The following is a 13,990-nucleotide window of genomic DNA, read 5'->3' as shown; positions in this document are numbered from 1 at the left end:
TCCTGGCTGACTGGCGGATCCTGGCTGACTGGCGGATCCTGGCCGACTGGCGGATCCTGGCTGACTGGCAGTTCTGGCAGATCCTGGCTGACTGGCGGATCCTGGCAGACTGGCGGATCCTGGCTGACTGGCAGTTCTGGCGGCGCTGGGCAGACTGGCGGCACTGGCGGCCCCTGGCTAACTGGCGGCACTGGCGGCCCCTGGCTGACTGGCGGCACTGACGGTGCTGGGCAGACGGGTGGCTCAGGCGGTGCTGGGCAGACTGGCGGCACTTGCGGCGCTGGGCTGACTGGCGGCACTGGCGGCGCTGGGCAGACTGGCGGCACTGGCGGCGCTGGGCAGACTGGCGGCACTGGCGGCCCCTGGCTGACTGGCGGCCCCTGGCTGACTGGCGGCACTGGCTGCTCCATGCTGACTGGCGGCTCTGGCTGCTCCATGCTGACTGGCAGCTCTGGCTGCTCCATGCTGACTGGCAGCTCTGGCGGCTCCTTGCAGACTGGCAGCTCTGGCGGCTCCTTGCAGACTGGCAGCTCTGGCGGCATCCTGCAGACTGGCATCTCTGGCAGCTCCTTGCAGACTTGCAGCTCCTTGCAGACTGGCAGCTCCTTGCAGACTGGCAGCTCCTTGCAGACTGGCAGTTCTATGCAGACTGGCAGTTCTGAACAGGCAGGAGACTCCAGCAGCGCTGTAGAGGCTCTGGCGGCTAAACAGGCGGGAGCTCTGTAGAGGAGGAAGGCTCTGACTGCGCTGAACAGGCGGGAGACTCCAGCAGCGCTGGAGAGGAGGAAGGCTCTGGCAGCGCTAGATAGGCGGGAGACTCCGGCAGCGCTGGAGAGGAGGAAGGCTCTGGCAGCGCTGGACAGGTGAGGCGCACTGTAGGCCTGATGCGTGGTGCTGGCACTGGTGGCACTGGGCCGAGAACACGCACAGGAAGCCTGGTGCGGGGAGCTGCCACCGGAGGGCTGGTGCGTGGAGGTGGTACTGGATAGACCGGACCGTGCAGGCGCACTGGAGCTCTTGAGCACCGAGCCTGCCCAACCTTACCTGGTTGAATGCTCTCGGTCGCCTTGCCAGTGCGGCGAGGTGGAATAGCCCGCACTGGGCTATGCAGGCGAACCGGAGACACCGAGCGCAAGGCTGGTGCCACGTAAGGCGGCCCAAGGAGACACACTGAAGACCAGATGCGTAGAGCCGGCTTCATGGCACTTGGCTCGTTGCTCACTCTAGCCCGGCCAATACGCGGAGCTGGAATGTACCGCACCGGGCTATGCACCCGCAATGGAGACACCGTGCGCACCACAGCATAACACGGTGCCTGCCCAGTCTCTCTAGCCCCCCGGTAAGCACAGGGAGTTTGCGCAGGTCTCCTACCTGGCGTAGCCATACTCCCTGTGAGCCCCCCCCAATAAATTTTTGGGGCTGACTCTCGGGCTTCCGTCCGTGCCGCCGTGCTTGCTTCGCCAACCTCATTCTCCTGTAACCTTCCGCGCACTGCTCCATCGAATCCCAGGCGGGCTCCGGCACTCTCCCTGGGTCGACCGCCCACATGTCTATTTCCTCCCAAGTAGTATAATCCATATTCTTGCCGTCCAAACCGTCCTCCCATGTCCATTCCTCTTTACGCTGCTCCTGCTGCCTTTCACCACGCCGCTTGGTCCTGGTGTGGTGGGTGATTCTGTAACGGTTTTCTTTAGGTGAAGTAGAGTCGGACCAAAATGCAGTGTTGTGATGATTCATGTTTGTTTAATAAAGGAAAAACTATACATGAATAAACTACAAAATAATGAAATGTGAAAACCTAAACAGTCCTATCTGGTGCAAACACAGAGACAGGAACAATCACCCACAAACACACAGTGAAACCCAGGCTACCTAAATATGGTTCCCAATCAGAGACTATGACTAACACCTGCCTCTGATTGAGAACCATATCAGGCCAGACATAGAAATAGACAAACAAGACATCCAACATAGAATGCCCACCCAGCTCACGTCCTGACCAACACTAACACAAGGAAAACACATACGAACGATGGTCAGAACGTGACACACGCGAACAGACGCACAAACACACACACACAAACACACACACACACATTCCTCTGTTCCCAGTTTGAGTTCCCAGACATGACTCTCCAAACCACCCCTTAATTTAATTCAGAATGAAATTAAGGAACATTCCAACAGCCTCTCTCTCAGCAGCAATATATAGGCCAAAGCCAAGGGCTGTTATTTGACAGTAAACCCAAAAGGAGCAGCACAGAGAGGGGGCTTAGATTTCACTAATCCCCCCTTGCCTGGGTGAGACTGCCATCTTTCTCCTCACTCTCTCTCTCTTGCACCTTGGGTTTTTCACACTACTTCTTTCTCTTGCTAGTTCTGTTTCCATCCCCCCTCTCTTTCTTCTCCCCTCTCTTTTCCTGGGTTGTTTCTAAGAGAGATACAGCCTGCTGTATTTTTGGCTGAAGTGTTGATCCTGTTTGTGTATCGCCCCAGGCCTCTCCTCCTCTCGTCCTTTCCTCTGCTCTACCGCTCCACTTTCCACTCTTCAGGAAAGCTGAGTCCTCTCTGTCCTTATTTTTTGACTGAGAGAGAGGCAGAGAGAGCGAGGGCGGGATACTGAGGGAGAAGGAGAGTAAAAGATAGGGGAGAGGGAGAGGGAGGGGTAAAATATATGTACTGTATTGGCTGCTGGAGGCAGAGAAGAATAGGAAAAAGGAGTTCAAGCGGGACACAGAGGGAGAGTATATCTAAGAGAGTGAGAGTGAACGTGAGCGATAGAGAGAGAAAATAAATGTTTTTCGTATTGAGTCACTGCAGTCTGTGCAAGGCCAACGGATTGATGACAGTCACCCTCATCTCTGCTAAGACACCATACTGCAAAGCACACTACACAGTTTTCCTTCTCGGTCGTTCCACCGAAAATCATTTCTGTTGTTAGAAAGAGATCGGATAAGAATTTGTGCAATATTATTTTGCTGAAATTAAGCTAATTGATTGCAACCAAATTGGGCATTTTAATATTCAATAAATATAGTACCTAACATCCAATTTGGACTAACCTTTGTTCTAATAATGAGATAGACATGAGCATTCCAAAGAAATGGTCAAAAGCCATGGATACCTCACACCCCACAATCCATTCGAATTCCACCCCAACAACGTGCATATCGTGTCAGTTCTCTGTCTTTGACAAGTTGTATGGAGTTGCGGCTAGGAGTATTGTTTCTTCATCTTATGTAATGTATTCTCAGTGAAATTGGTGATGTTATTTTTTGTTCAGAGAAATTTGTCATTGAAGTTGTTGGGTTTATGTCCCATCTTACATCCTGATGTTACCGGGTTCTGACGTGTAGATGGTGCTGTTCCTGCTATTAGGTGATAATTTTTTAAGGAATCCCCACACCCACATTGTTAAAGGGATAGTTCAATCACATTACAAAATTAAAAATTGGTTTTCTTTCCCTGTACGCAGTCTATGGACCAGGTATGACAGCAACCAAATTATGAAAGATAAGTATTGTAATTTTGAATTCCGTAAAGTGAGTGTGGAAGAGATTTAAAAAGTATTGTTGTCTATCAACAATGACAAGCAACGGGGTCTGACAACTTGGATGGAATTTACTGAGGATAATAGTGGAAGATATTTTCACTCCTATTTGCCTTTTTTCAATTTAAGCCTACTAGAAAGTGTGTGCCCGCAGGCCTGGAGGGAAGCAAAGTGATTCTGCTACCTAAGAATAATAAAGCCCCCTTTACTGGCTCAAATAGCCAACCAATCAGCCTGTTACCAACCCTTAGTAAACTTTTGGGGAAAAAATGTTTGATCAGATACAATGCTATCTTACAGTAAACAAATTGACAGACTTTCCCAGCCCGCTTATAGGGAAGGATATTACACAAGCACAGAACTTACACAAATTACTGATGATTGGCTGAGAGACATTTATGATTAAAATGTTGTGGGGGCTGTTTGGTTAGTCTTCAGTGTTATGGCTTTACATCCGCTGCTATATCATGGAAAAATAGTTACCTGTCTAACAGAACACAGAGGGTGCTCTTTAATGGAAGCCTGTACAACAAAATTCAGGTAGAATCAGAAATTCCCCAGGTCAGCTGTCTAGGCCCCTTACTTTGTTCAATCTTTACTGACATGAGTAAAGTCAGTGTGTCTATGTATGCAGATGACTCAACATTATACAAGTAATCTACTACAGTGACTGAAATAACTGCAGCACTGAACAAAGAGCTGCAGTTAGTTTTAGAGTGGGTGGCAATAAATAAATAAGTCCTAAATATTTTCTAAAACAAACTAATGTTCTTTAAAAAAAACAATTAACAGAGGTCAGAGGTCAGAACCTGGCAATATCAGGTTGTGAGATTGGACATAAACCGAACAACTTTAATGACAAATTTATCTGAACAGGAAAGAAAAAAAGAGACATCACCACATTCACTGAGAATACATGACATAGGATGAAGAAACAATACTCCAAGACGCAGCAACATATTAGTTGTCAAACATAGAGAACTGATAGTATATACTCATTGTGAGGTGGGATTGGAGTGGGGTGTGGGGTGTCTGTGGATGGCTTTTGGTCCAAATCTGATGAGATACTGGAATTATTGAATATTATATGAATCCTATAAATTAAAATAGACAATTTGGGTGCAATCCACAACCTTATTTCCTCAGAAATCAAATTATATTTCAACAAAATAATGTTTCCAGAATGCTTATCTTATTTAACAATTTCAGAACAATCTGAGATGGTGGGTGTCATGGCTTGATGAAATGACATGGAACAACCCTTATTCTGTGTCTCTGTAGCACCAATACACACAGTCAGTACAACTGTCTTTCTACTTCTACTATTTTTACTATTTCTACTATTTTCTACTGCTGAGTTTCTCTGTTTCTCTGCCCACCCGCCAGCACACCTTTGCATTGACCCCATACCTCGGTGTGTGCGTGTATGTGGAGTTGGTTCTGTACCCTCACATATAGACAGACAGAGGTGATGATCATGAACTGATATCGACACAGCTCAACGATAAGGTCAGCACACACACAACCTATCCCTGTGGGAATTCACTAACCAAAACTCTCTCTCTCTATCTCTCTCTCTCTTTCTCCCCTTCTCTCTCTCTCAAGCGTGAAGAAGAGTATAGATGCTGAGTGTGTGATAAAAAGCGGGGAGCATCAGACACCAGTGGACATCATCTTTCCAGACCAAGTTCTTCTGAGATTGCAGATACAACAAGGTAGGACTCATCTTCCTCACCTTCCAAACCTATAAACACACACACACATACACACACGCATACGCACGCACACACACACACACACACTACTACTACAACGTCAATCTATCTATCTATCTAGTACCAGTCAAAAGTTTGGACACACCTACTTAAGGGGTTTTCTTTATTTATTACTATTTTCTACATTGTAGAATAATAGTGAAGACATCAAAACTATAAAATAACACATATGGAATCATGTAGTAACCAATTTTTTTAAACATATAAAAGTATATTTGATATTTATATTTTAACCACCCTTTGCCTTGATGACAGCTTTGCACACTCTTGGCATTCTCTCAACCTGTTACGGTTTTCTAGGTGTGAAGGAGAGTCGGACCAAAATGCAGCGTGTAGATTGCAATCCATGTTTAATAACGAACGTAAAACACGAATCAATAACAAACACTACAAAAACAATAAACGTAACGAAAACCGAAACAGCCTATACTTGTGTAACCTAACACATAGACAGGAACAAGGACACTAAAGACAATCACCCACGACAAACTCAAAGAATATGGCTGCCTAAATATGGTTCCCAATCAGAGACAACGATAAACACCTGCCTCTGATTGAGAACCACTCCAGACAGCCATAGACTTTGCTAGATAACCCCACTAGCTACAATCCCAATACATACACACCAAAACCCCAAGACAAAACACACCACAATACAAAAACCCCATGCCACACCCTGGCCTGACCCAATACATGAAGAAAAACACAAAATACTTAGACCAGGGCGTGACACAACCATCTTCACGCGGTTGTCAACCTGGATTAAATTTCAATTAACAGGTGTGCCTTTTTAAAAGTTAATTTGTGGAATTTCTTTCTTCCTTATTGCATTTGAGCCAATCAGTTGTGTTCTGACAAGGTAGGGGTGGTATACAGAAGATAGCCCTATTTGGTAAAATAACAAGTCCATATTATGGCAAGAACAGCTCAAATAAGGAAAGAGAATTATTTTAAAAATATAGATATTTCACCTTTATTTAACCAGGTAGGCCAGTTGATATCAAGTTCTCATTTACAACTGCGACCTGGCCAAGATAAAGCAAAGCAGTGTGACAAAAACAACACAGAGTTACAGATGGGATAAACAACTGTACAGTCAATAACACAATGGAAAATCTGTATACAGTGTGAACAAATTAAGTAAGGAGGTAAGGCAATAAATAGGCCATAGTGGCGAAGTAATTACAATTTAGCAATTAATACTGGAGTAATAGATGTGCAGATGACAGTACATCATGATTTTAAGACATGATGGTCATTCAATACGGAACATTTCGAGAACTTTTAAAGTTTCTTCAAGTGCAGTCACCAAAACCATCAAGCCCTATGATGAAACTGGCTCTCATGAGGACCGCCACAGGAAGGGAAGACCCAGAGTTACCTCTGCTGCAGAGGATAAGTTCATTAGAGTAACCAGCCTCAGAAATTGCAGACCAAATAAATGCTTCACAGAGTTCAGGTAGCAAATACATCTCAACATCAACTGTTCAGAGGTGACTGCATGTATCAGGCCTTCGTGGTTGAATTGCTGCAAAGAAACCACTACTAAAGGAAACCGATATGAAGAAAATACTTGCTTGGGCCTAGAAACATGAACAACGGACATTAGACCATTGGAAATCTGTCCTTTTTAGTTCCATCTGCCGTGTCTTTGTGAGACGCAGAGTAGGCGAACGGAGGATCTCCGTGGGTGTGGTTCTCACCGTAAAGAATGGAGGAGGAGGTGTGATGGTGTGGGGGTGCTTTGCTGGTGACACTGTCAGTGATTTATTTAGAATTCAAAGCACACTTAACCAGCATAGCTACCACAGATTTCTGCAGCAATATTCCATCCTATCTGGTTTTCTCTTAGTGGGACTATCATTTGTTTTTCAACAGGACAATGACCCAACACACCTCCAGGCTGTGTACAGTCCATTTGACCAAGAAGGAAAGTGATGGAGTACTGCATCAGATGAGTTGGCCTCCACAATCACCTGACCTCAAACCAATTGAGATGGTTTGGAATGAGTTGGACTGCAGTGAAGGAAAAGCCGCCAACAAGTGCTCAGCATATGTGGGAACTCCTTCAAGACTGTTGATAAAGCATTCCTCATGAAGCTGGTTGAGAGAATGCCAAGAGTCTGCAAAGCTGTCATCAAAGCAAAAGGATGGATACTTTGAAGAATATAAAATATGTTTTGATTTCTTTATCACTTATTTGGTTACTACATGATTCCATATATTTTATTTCATCATTTTGATATCTTCACTATTATTCTACAATGTAGAAAATAGGAAAAATAAAAAATAACCCTTGAATGAGTAGGTGTGTCCAAACTTTTGACTGTTACAGTATATATTATCTAATTTACACCTCATTACACATTACAGGTATTAATGGCTATCCAGACCCAGTTTTCACCTCCCTCAAATGTAACATTAACACTGACACTGACTACATATCCTATGAATGACAACTTGCAGTTGTATGCATTACAACTAACAATTTCTATCGACAAGGTGTTTTTAGTACACAACCCTCACTCTAACTCTGCCTTTCAGATGTTCAGTTTCAAACTGACTGTTAAAAAGTGTACTATGAGCTCTGTGAATATTCTCTGTACAGGTTCATAATAGCTACTGGATGTATGGAGTGAATCTTTGAATAGTTTGTAAATGTATGGAGTGAATAGCTCCATACATTTGTGGATTTTGTGGATTTGTGGATGTATGTATTGAATAGTTTTTATTTTTGTAATATTTTGTGGATATATGTGTTGAATAGTTTATATGTTTGTAATTTATTTGACCTTTATTTAACTAGGCAAGTCAGTTAAGAACAAATTCTTATTTTCAATGAAGGAACAATGGGTTAACTGCCTGTTCAGGGGCAGAATGACAGATTTGTACCTTGTCAGCTCGGGGTTGCTAGTCCGCCGCTCTAACCACTAGGCTACCCTGCCGCCTCTACCCTGTAATAGTTTGTGGATTTATGGAGTGAATAGTTTACATGTTTCTAGTAGTTTGTGGGTGTGTGGAATGAATAGTTTATATATGTTTTATAGTTTGTGGGTGCATGGAGTGAAGAGCTGATATATTTGTAATAGTTTGTGGATGCATGGAGTGAACAGTTTAATAGTTTATTGAATCTCATTACCATTATCTCCATACATGGGAGACCAGAGGCTATTAATGTGGCTTGGGGGAAGAAATCCATATAAATGTAATTAATACACAGGCGTTCCCATACAATTACTACACCAGAGCCAGAGAAACTGGGCCGGGGGCAGCAGGGTTCCGTGGGACTGTTTAGGCCTGGATGTGTGTGTGTGATGGACTTGGATTGCAAAATCTTGCAGAAATATGCATGCCAAAGCTTTGGGGAACTTCTTGGAAGAATTTAAATACCGCACCCTCACACCCTCTCTCCCTCCCTCTCGCCTCCCCCTCGTCTCCTCCATCTACCCTTTCTCCCAAAGCAGTTTAAAAAATGGACTGAATCTTTTTTACCTCCCAAAAGCGCTAGAATCTATCATTCGCATTGAGGACTCCAGCTGGATTTAGCCTGATGCTAGAAGGGAGCTACAGTAGCTAGTGTGGTTAGCTCAGGTCACCAGGGGAGTGATGGAGCTCCAGAGCTTGCGGGGGGTCTGAAAGGATTAGTACACAGGCCAGGTGTTGCTTTGTGTGGGTAGAGTTACAAACAGCAAATTCTTTGGCTGTGAATGAACTAGGTTAAACCTCTACAGGATCAGTGGGTCCACCGTGGGATGGTTGAGCTAACATAGGCTAATGTGATTAGTATGTGCTTGTAAGTAACAAGACATTTTCTGATATTGGCAGAGCTTAAATTCTTGTTAATCTAACTGCATTGTTCAATTTAGAGTAGATATTACAGTGAAATAATACCCTGCTATTGTTAGGCACATTAGGCACATTTGGGCAGTCATGATACAACATTTTGAACAGAAATGCAATGGTTCATTAGATCAGTCAAACATTTAGCACATACACTGCTACCATCTCGTGGCCAAAAACAAAATGGCACCATGGCTGGCATAATACATTATGACCTTTCTCTTGCATTTCAAAGATAATAGCACAAAAAAAATAAAAAATAAACGCTTTTTTTCTTTGTATTATCTTTTACCAGATCTAATGTGTTATATTCTCCTACATTAATTTAACATTTCTATGAACTTCAAAGTGTTTCCTTTCAAATGGTATCAAGAATATGCATATCTTTGATTCAGGTCCTGAGCCACAGGCAGTTAGATTTGGGTATGTCATTTTAGGCGGAAATTGAAAAAAAGGGGCGGATCCTTGGCGACTAGTCATAGTCCAAAAATGTAATGTGAAACTTGACTGAAAAACTTACACTCATCAAACACTCTCCAACACACAAGACAGCAGTATAGAATATAATATAGAATAAGTTATACATTTTTATTCCAGTGGTTTCTCATATCACTGCACTGCAATCCACTGTGGTGCATCCTAGTTTGCATCCAAAATTCTGCCCTATTCCCTACATAGTGCACTTCCTGGTCAAAAGTATTACACTGTATAGGGAATAGGGTGTCATTTTGGACAGAACCCAAGTCATTTTATCAATATTGGTGGCTTTTAGTCTGCTTTTCCAATGAGATTCCCTGTGCGTTTTATGATGTATTTTATATGATATAGTGAATTGTTCTCTCTGTGCTCTCGCAGGCAGTACCATGCCTCTCTCATGTCTGATAACTGCTCTTGATCAATAGCAATATAGCATCGGTGTGTGTGTGTGTTTGTGTTTGTGTGTGTGTGTGTGTTGATAGCGAGCGGGGGGGTGGACAACACAGTCAGTGTAGTACTTCTCCACACGAAGCAGATTGAATTTCAGTGTGAAATGGCCCTCGCCACCACCTACCTATAATCCTTCACACCTTTTATTATCTTTTCTATTATGTCCTCCATCTCAGTTTTACACTTCATCATAGCTCCCTCTGTCCTACCTATACTACCCCCTCGCACAGACACATACACAAACGTACTCACAAACACACACACACATCCATACACGCACACGCACATGCACACACACACATATTGCTCCCCTGTTCCCCCCTCCACCATCTCCCCTTTATATGGATGACAGTAGTATTTCAAAGCGTAAACATGTCCTCCCCTGTGTGTCATGTCCTGCCAACAGTGGCCTGGTGGTGGTATTTTTGCGTGTGTGTGTCTGCATGTGTGCTTGCATATGTGTGTGTGTGTGCGTGCGCATGAGGTAAGAAGCAGCACCAATGAGAAAAGAAAAAGAAGATAATTTAAGTGTCTGTGTGGGACAAATCAGAGTGTATGTCCCAAATGGCACCCTATTCCCTACATTTCCTATGGGCAATGGTCAAAAGTAGCGCACTATATAGGGAATAGGATGCCATTTGGGACTCAATCCCTGTCTGCCCTCTGTCAGGCAGCCATCTTATATGGGCTCCTCAGAGGCAGGCCAATCCAATGGCCGATTGATTTTAATTGCTGGGTGTTAGATTGAAAGTGACTAAAGAGGGGAGAAAATAACAATCAATCTGCAAATGGAGCAAGGAAAGGAGAAGTGGTGAAACTCTTGACTGTTAATGTAGTAACTTGAATCAATGAATGGTAAGCGATTTGTGTTTGCGTGTCCGAGAGCACATGCTTTAGTCTGTTTGTTTGCAGGATAATCTGTGTGTGTGGGGGGGGCATGGTGTGTGTGTGATTTAAGGAGGCAGGGTATGAGGTGCGTATTCTGTGAACACGCTAGTCAAAGGACGACACACAACTGGCACTCTGTCATGGGGTTGTGACTCAGAGAGAGTGTGTGTGTGTGTGTGTGTGTTACTATTGCGTAATGTCGCATTCACGTGCTTGTCTGAACTCTGAAATGTCCGACTTGCTAACTTGTTGAATGCAGCAAGTGTTCAACTACAACCAGTTAGCAAGTCAGACATTTCTGAGTTTCCTCTCAGATTAATGAGGCATAAGATGCACTGTAAAAAATATCCTGTAATTTTTAGAGTAAATTACTGGCAGCACAGTAGCCAGGAGATTACTGTACATTTACAGTAAAATAAGGCATCACAGAAACCAGTATTTTCTACTGTAGATTCGCAGGACTTTTACTGAAAACACAAACTTACAGCATAATACTATAACACCTTTCAACAGCAACATGCTGTATTTCTAGAATATACAGTGCATTACTGGAAGAACAGTAGTACACAGTTGGAGATTTACATTGTGGGCAGCATTTATATTGTATGTATTTGATATACATATTTCAATAGTTTCAAGTATTTCAGGTATTTGGAGGTTGCACTTCACTGGCCTGACATCGAATTCATTTATTTTAATTAGAATACATGCATTTTGTGTTTTTGTATGAATATACACTACCGTTCCAAAGTTTTTGGTCACTTAGAAATGTCCTTGTTTTTGAAAGAAAAGCAAAACATTTTTGTCCATTTAAATTAACATCGAATAAATCAGAAATACATTGCAGGCATTGTTAATGTTGTAAATGACTATTGTAGTTGGAAATGGCTGATTTTTTATGGAATATCTACATAGGTGTACAGAGGCCCATTATCAGCAAACATCACTCCTGTGTTCCATTAGCACATTGTGTTAGATAATCCAAGTTTATTACTTGATAAAGGCTAATTGATGAAGAGACAACTCTGGGATGCTGGCCTTCTGGGCAGATTTGCAAAGAAAATCCATATCTCAGACTGGCCAATAAAAGGAAAATTATTAAGATGGACAAAAGAACAGACATTGAACTCTGCCTAGAAGGCCAGCATTTCTCAAACTAGAAACTCTAATATACTTGTCCTCTTGCTCAGTTGTGCACCGGGGCCTCCCACTCCTCTTTCTATTCTGGTTAGAGCCAGTTTGAAAGGAATAGTACACAACGTTGTATGAGATCTTCAGTTTCTTGGTTATTTCTTGCATGGAATAGCCTTCATTTCTCAGAACAAGAACAGACTGCCAAGTTTCAGAAGAAATGAATTTGTTTCTGGCAATTTTGAGCCTGTAATCGAACCCACAAATGCTGATGCTCCAGTTACTCAACTATAATGAAGGCCAGTTTTTTTGCTTCTTCAATCAGGACAACAGTTTTCAGCTGTGCTAACATAATTGCAAAAGGGTTTCCTAATGATCAATTAGCCTTTTAAAATGATAAACTTGGATTAGATAACACAATGTGCCATTGGAACACAGGAGTGATGGTTGCTGATAATGGGCCTCTGTAAATCGATTTAGATATCCCATAACAAAATCAGCCGTTTCCAGCTACAATAGTCATTTACAACATTAACAATGTCTACACTGTATTTCTGATCAATTTGATGTTATTTTAATGGACCAAAAAATGTGCTTTTCTTTCAAAAACAAGGAAATGTCTAAGTGACCCAAAACACTTGAACAGTAGTGTATTTATGTAAAACAAATACCAAGTAGCTCGCTTAACTACAACAACATTCTCAATAATGATAACATAATATTTTTACTTGCTATGAATGTGATATGTTCTTGTTAATCTACCTTAGTTTAATGCACTGACTGTAAATTGCTCTGGATAAGAGTGTCTGCTAAATAATCAAAATGTAAATGTAAAAAATGAACACTTGCAAAGCACACTGCTGGGTATTATTCTAATGAGCTCTGCCGCAAAACAAGGCCAAATTTTAATAATATCCAGCAATGGGCTTTGCAAGTGTTCATTTTTACATTTAGATTTTGGTCAGTTAGCAGACGCTCTTGTCCAGAGTGACTTACAGCCAGTGCATTAAACTAAGGTTTATTCAAGAAAACACATCACTGACATAGCAAGTAAAACGTTTCTGTAACTGTTACTGAGAATGTTGTTGAAGTTAAGTATACATTGGTCTTCTGTAAGGTATTTTGTAGTTGTAAAAAAGGTGCAGTTTGATGTTTGTTTGCCCATTTCTGGCTAATGCCATGTATTTTACTATAATAATCACACTAACTTGGCACCAGCTTTCTTTACGTTACTGTAATATCAGAGCAGTGATTACAATACAATACTAAAACATGTACATACCTATACTGTAATCATAATATTGCTATTTTACAGCATTTTACTGTAAATACATTGGATTGGTAGTGATGGGGAAACAAAGATACATAAAGCATTGAGCATTTCCAGTCAATTGTGTCAAAACTTGGTTCATATCTCAAGGCTTTGATCAACATGTTCTACACTAATGGCACCTGCTGGTCAAAATAATTTAGACCAGCCAAATTATTATAGATGACTCCCACATGCCATAACGCCTGCACAGGGTTACATTTTGGTCTTCTAACAAAACCAATATCAAACCAATCAGGTGGTTGTTTGACAAAACAAAGCATTGGATGTCATTGATCACGTGCTTCTGATAAAGTGATACAAACATCGACACACTGCTTAGCAATTATGATGCATGCCTCAGAGCTTCAGTGTCAAACGTAACATCACTAGGCAAAACAGATTAAGCGACATGGCTAAACACTCAACCATTAAAGGTTTGAGACGTGGTGCCGCTCTGATCTGTCCCCGATAGACATTCAATCTTGAAGGAACTACTACCAGATTTCAGTTAAAATTGTACAGCAAAAACTAAAGGTTGCAACAAATATAGACTCTTACAGGGCACGC

At 42.4% G+C, this 13,990-nt stretch overlaps 1 protein-coding gene and 1 pseudogene across 1 annotated transcript in view; one reads left to right on the top strand and one right to left on the bottom strand.

The window, feature by feature from the left end:
* LOC112257688 (RNA binding protein fox-1 homolog 3) overlaps window positions 1-13,990 on the top strand; it is a 737,323-nt gene that overhangs the window by 129,739 nt on the left and 593,594 nt on the right. Inside the window, 1 exon segment of the mRNA XM_042326209.1 lies at window positions 5,156-5,265. The gene's annotated coding sequence lies outside the window, so the exon portion shown is untranslated.
* LOC112261068 overlaps window positions 1-13,990 on the bottom strand; it is a 128,236-nt pseudogene that overhangs the window by 63,890 nt on the left and 50,356 nt on the right.

Source organism: Oncorhynchus tshawytscha, linkage group LG01, assembly GCF_018296145.1.
Source record: "Oncorhynchus tshawytscha isolate Ot180627B linkage group LG01, Otsh_v2.0, whole genome shotgun sequence".
Lineage (NCBI taxonomy): Eukaryota > Metazoa > Chordata > Actinopteri > Salmoniformes > Salmonidae > Oncorhynchus > Oncorhynchus tshawytscha.
The sequence above is the reverse complement of the archived record's forward strand: the minus strand, read 5'-3'. Positions and strand labels throughout refer to the sequence as shown.